This window comes from Poecilia latipinna, unplaced genomic scaffold (assembly GCF_001443285.1).
Source record: "Poecilia latipinna isolate Pla-1442-1.1 unplaced genomic scaffold, P_latipinna-1.0 Scaffold724, whole genome shotgun sequence".
NCBI classification, from domain to species: domain Eukaryota; kingdom Metazoa; phylum Chordata; class Actinopteri; order Cyprinodontiformes; family Poeciliidae; genus Poecilia; species Poecilia latipinna.
In genome coordinates, this window is record NW_015113340.1 from 409,886 (window position 1) to 415,855 (window position 5,970).

At 33.0% G+C, this 5,970-nt stretch overlaps 1 long non-coding RNA gene across 1 annotated transcript; it reads right to left on the bottom strand.

Annotated features, from left to right (window-relative positions):
• Positions 1–4,658: 4,658 nt before the first annotated feature.
• LOC106955311 (uncharacterized) lies at positions 4,659–5,373 on the bottom strand. The gene is made up of 2 exons (XR_001426551.1): positions 5,284–5,373; positions 4,659–4,969 (listed from the first exon to the last, which is right to left on the bottom strand). It is a non-coding gene; the product is annotated as an uncharacterized LOC106955311 (long non-coding RNA).
• Positions 5,374–5,970: the final 597 nt, after the last annotated feature.

The window sequence follows — 5,970 nt, forward strand, 5'->3', positions numbered from 1 at the left end:
TACAATCCCATTTCTGTTTTCTGTCCAGCTTGGAACAGAATTCCTACAGTGGATGAAAAGATCTACAATGTTATGGTGAAATAACGCAGCATTTAAGATAAAATCTCTATATACAAACGAAACTATGTATTTTTTTTCATCAGCTGACGATGATAGTTTTTCTTCTTTAGAAAACATGAAAACCTTATCAGCCCAACTGATGAAGCTGTCCTGCAGGATTTTAGGATTTTTATCTGTTCTCGTTTATAATTTGAACATAATGAATCAATAATAATCCAGAAATAATCCAATTATTTCTGATGTGTACTTACAAAGCATTTAATATATGCAGGAATGAATTATAATCCCAAATAAATGCTTTCTGACACCATTCACCTCTGCTTTCATCGATTAGATAAACTGGTGGTAACCCACTACAGTCTCCACCACAAAGCCAAGAGTCAAACTCGTCACATGAGCTAAAACTTGCCGTCAAGTCTATGTTTATCTGTGGAATTAAAGAGAAAAGTTGGTAAATACATCTGATTTTTTCCTGAAAAATATTTATTTTACTACTAAGCTGAACTTACTGCGTATTCACCTGACGGAACGTCTCGAACAGAGCTAACGACGCCGCCATAATAAGCAGCTTCAGCTCCGCTGATGAGCAGCAGCAGCAACACAGACGACAACATGGTGACAGAGTCAAAATCTCCAGAGAAAAACTGAACGTTATTAGAGACAAATCAAGTTATACTTTCTCAGAAAACCTCTGGTCCACACCCTCTGCTGCATCCATGGATGGTTCACTGGTATGCCACAGTATAATGGACCAGGATGTTCTTCACCTGGTATGAGGAAAAACTCTGATGGCTGAAAGGTTACATCCAAAGATAAAAAATGTGAAGTATAATTTACAGTAACTGGAAAAGTCATAAATCTTCTATGACTTTTATTGTAATAAAAACGTAAAATAATGTATTTTATTAAGAAAATAAATTCACTAAATGGAGGGGAAACAATTTTATCTGTGGACAGATTTTAAAATTCAACCAACTTCATTTGAAAAATACGGCAAGCATTTATATCAACACAGCTCAATATTTAGCAGCATCTATTAAATCCAGCTCACTGCCTTTATTTAATATAATGCTTTGATCATTCAAAATATGAATTCATGTCAAAAAACTTGTTGGAAAAAAACATCAGCTTAGAGATTAGACTAATTTAATTACATTTTATGTTGATAAACATTTAATGACTTTAAAACATTCAAATATTTAATAAATTGTGTCAAAAAAAGTTAAATTAAGATAAAAATGTTGGGTTTGTGGTTGCTTCATTCCAGCTACTGGAAGGAAAATATTTAATCTGACCAGATATTTCTCAGCTCAACAAGGGTTGTAAAATAAACAAAACTATCAAGGACTGGATTATTTCCGACTGAAGTGTTAGCTAGCTGTCTAGCTTTGTAAGTGCAACACATTGTGAGGGCAGCATAATGACCGTAGGATCAGTCGACAGAAAATAAAAAAAATAATAAAAAAGATTACATTCAAATACATCAAAACACAAAACAATCAAATAAAGTGGATCATTTTAACGATAATTCGGCTGCTTAACAAGTTGAAACCTTGTAGTGGTTGTTAGACTTATATCTGTCTGAAACCAGCAGCTGAAAAACTATGATTGTGTCAGAAGCTCAGAGCTCTGATCCTGCAGCAGCTTGCAGATCCTGGAAACGTTCAGTAAACCTCAAACAAATATTTTATTACCAATATTTTGATCTTGAGATTGAAAATCATTTTTCTCTCAGGTTTTACATCATCGTAGGAGTTTTAAAAAGTTGTGTAATGCATTTCAGAGAGGGACTCTTTCTAATCCAGATTAATTAATGAAGCCGACTGCAAATCCAGATTCTTTATTATCAACATTTGGTTCTTTCTGATGAGACGTTGAGGACAGACGGTGGATAAAACTCTATATCAGCTGCATATCAGCATTTAATGTCGTCTCCTGGGTCTAAAACCAACAAGTTGATGTTTTTCTGACAGTTTGAATCAACTCTGTGAGAAAGAAACACAGAACACAAGTTATGTGCAGTTTGTTTTTTCATGTGTTTGTTTCATAATTCAAAACTTGTTTTTCCCCACAACTTTTTATTTTTACTAAAAAAAAGAAGAAAGAAAGAAAAACATTCAGTTTCATCTAATTATAAACTCAACTACAGTATACACACATAATCAAATTTATTTTATGCTGAATTACCTGATTAGGTGTTTTAAATAAAATAATGTTCACTTTGAAGCAACAGCATCAGATTAACTTTCCCATCAAAGAATCGACTTTTGTGATCGATCTTGTATTTAAAAAAATAAAAGTAGCTGTCAAGTGATGATGATGATGATGATGATGAACATAAATCATAAAATCCTAAATAATTTCAGTCAAGAAAGTCTGAAAGAGTTTAATTAAACTTCAGGAAACATATTTCTCTGCTGGGCTAAAATATCTTCCAATAATCAGACACTAGGTGGTGCTGTTGAGAGTTTGAGTCACGGCCCTGTTTGAACAGCTGCTCTGTGATAAATCACATACATTATTAAGATACCCGATAGAATAAGTAGAATAAGTTCTTGCTCAGTTATTATGAAAACAAAATACTTTAATCTAAACAATAACTTTTGTTGTGGTTCAGATGAGGAAGCATTGCACTGGGACAAATCATGTTTTGTCACAATCTTTATTGTCTAATGAATTTCAAAGACTCAAGAAAATACCTCTGGTTTCACACATTCTTTATTTCTATGCTGTTAGTTTGCTCTTGTGTTTGTGCTGCTAAAGTTGGTGGTTAATGACCACAGCTGAGGTTTCAGGAAGTCATTAAGACACAACAATGCAGAAAGGAAAACAGTGATCTTTATGGCGATGGTGAGCTTCTGAGTGGAACCAAACTCTTCAGCATCTTTATAATAATGTTGACTAATAAACAAATGTAACAAATGTGAAAACTCACAAAACTTTTGCTTAGACACAGGAAGTCATTATGACAGGGTTTAATCTGTGAACAGGTTCAAACAGCTTCTTTTGTGAAAATGTCAACACAACTCAATACTAAACATCCATTAAAATCAGAAAACCCAGTAGAGTCCTTTATTGGATAATACAATGTTAATATGATTAAAAACACGAATTCATGTTAACAGACTTGTTGGAGAAATTTCAACAGAGAGGCAACTTCAACTAATTACGTTTTTTATTCTTTACAAACATTTGTTTAAAACAGACTCACATTTAATACGTTGTGTCAAAAACATACAAATTAACTGTTTGGTTGCCATGGTTATATAGACATATCTGTCAACCTAAATGATTTCAGCCAAGAAAATCCAGAAAAATGTGAAAATAGCTTCAGAAAACATTTCTCTTCAGGGATAAAATGCAGTGTTATAACCAGACAGTAGGGGGTGCTGTTGTAGCAACTGAGCGACAGACGCTCTGTCATCCAAGATGTCTTCCTCTCTCTGAAGCCGATGGATGGATGAATCATCTGTAAAGTTGTGTAAAGTTTTAGCTTGCAGCCACTCAAATGTTTTGTTCATAACTCTTTGTCAGGATCTAGAGACCTTTAGGAGAGAAACCCTGAAGAAGTTAATTGATTACAGTGTAAACTGTAATCAATTAACTTACTTTCTTTAAGGAGTTGTGATTATACTGAAAATGATGTTTGGTTTCTCTTTGTTGTGATTGTTGATGTTCTGATGCTTTGGTTTGGCTGTAGAGTTAAGTTTATATTTGCCATTTAGTTGCGTTTCCATTACAAATGTGAGCAAAACGTTGTTGATATTCATCTAATGTAAAGAAAAACACCATTTCACAACTGCAGTATTTCCATTAAAGAAGTAACACAATTAAAATGACGTGAATAAATTTGTTTACGCTATAAATCATTGAACAACATGCCTTGCCATCATCCTCCATCATTTCTTTGTCATTTCCACCAGTTATAACATCCGGTTGTTGATCACTTGACTTATGTGATGTGATAAAAAAATTTCCATTGCAGTTTTGTGAAAAATATTCATTTTGATACATTAAAAAAAATTCATCCAAGCACAAAAATATTTTATTGAAAATGTCTGTCATCTCAGTAATCAAATTTATTTTCTAAATTCTAATTTGTGCCATTATATGGTCAATGGAAATGCAAATAATAAAGATTATTGTGGGATTAATCTATGAACTGACATGATTAATTTCTAACCACAATCTCCATCTTTCTCTGGGAGATGCTGAACTGTTCCCTGGACAGTAAGGATGTAGGATTTCCTGCAGAAAGTATATATTAGAAAGCATTTTAATCAAACGCCTGAACTGAATTGAGACCTTTCACCTCTTCAGTTTTCATCTTGTCAGCCTTTATTAGCTTCAGCAACTTATTCTACATCCAAAAAAAGGCTAAAACCTGCAGCCAGTTTCTTCAAGAACCATCTGTAGTGAAAAGAAGAAACAAGTCTTTTATATAACTGCAAGGATAACAGAAAACCTTTATTTCACCATCTTAAAGTGAGTTTGTGATTCAGAGACTTTAATAACATGACAGATCCTTTGGAAACTAACAACCTGCAAAGATTTTATCCTAAAACTTATTTCAAACAGTTGATGCCAAAGGGACAATGATATCATGTAATTTTATTCTGTTTGCAACGATTGATGAGCAATTGGAAATAATATATATGAGAGTATTCTGACTTTATAGCATTTGATCACATTAAAAGAAAAAAAATCATTCACATAAATTAAAATAAGTATAACCACAAGAATCAGATGAGAGATTAAAGAAAAACCCCTATATATCAAATCACTTTTACCAGCAAGAATCAGATTCATTCTCTTTTTAGCCACTAGGGGGCGGCTGTAGTAACTTATACCATGACACTAATATTATGCTATGTGATGACAGGCCTCGTCTTATCAGCTCCACTTTAATCTGGAGAGAAAAAACATGAAATTAGAGCAAAATAATATAAACAGTAAATCACACAGAACAAAACTAAACTGCATTTTCATGCTAAAAATCAGGGTTGAGCTTTGAATCGGGTGCTTGGAGCTAAATGAACTTTTCACTTGCAAATGCTAAAATATGAAAATTTATGTTAAAACAACATTCAGTCTAAATCTTTCCATCTAAAAGAAATAAAGCAGAAGACAAAAACAAAACTTTATTGCAGGAGCAGCTAAATCTGTTGGACTAGAATGAACCACATCATTATCTTTAACATTGACGTCATTGAGGTTACTAACCAGGTTCATGATGGTTGATTTTATGTCTCTATTGACATAAAATCAACGTCAGTGGAGCAGAGATAATTAAATTCAGAGCCAAAACATAATCTGGAAGCAAAGAGAGTCAACATTACTAACAGGATCATTATTTTTTGCTTTAAACAGGTACAGGAAAGAAAGAGGTGGTATTTTTTTATTTTTATTTTTAATATTTTGCCAGAATAAGTTTTGGGAAAAAGTGATGTAGACCATTGTGATAGAAAGGTGACATATATAGAATCAAAGAAAAAGTTTTTAAAATCATTAAACTACAATGTGTATCATGAGACATGAAGGTAGTAATTACATTTGTTAAAGAAAAGACGATGTCAAATTGCTGAATAAAATTTGAATGAGAACCTATAGTCTTTATGCCTCAGGGACACAGACGGATGGAAAGATTAATGTTGCTAATTGTCTTGCATTATTTATAAATCCATTTGTTATGGATGGCAAAACTATATTTTTGGTCAAGTGCAGATTTAAAGGAGGTTACAACCCTTAAACTCTCAATCCTGGAAAATGCAATAGAAAAACGACATGCGGGCGTTCAGCTGCAGGTTAATGGGGTTAATGATAAAAAGGCTTAAGTTGACGTCTACATTTATCAGGGTTGGTGATGTTTTCTAACATAAACTTATGTCACACTTACATCGTCCTGGGTCT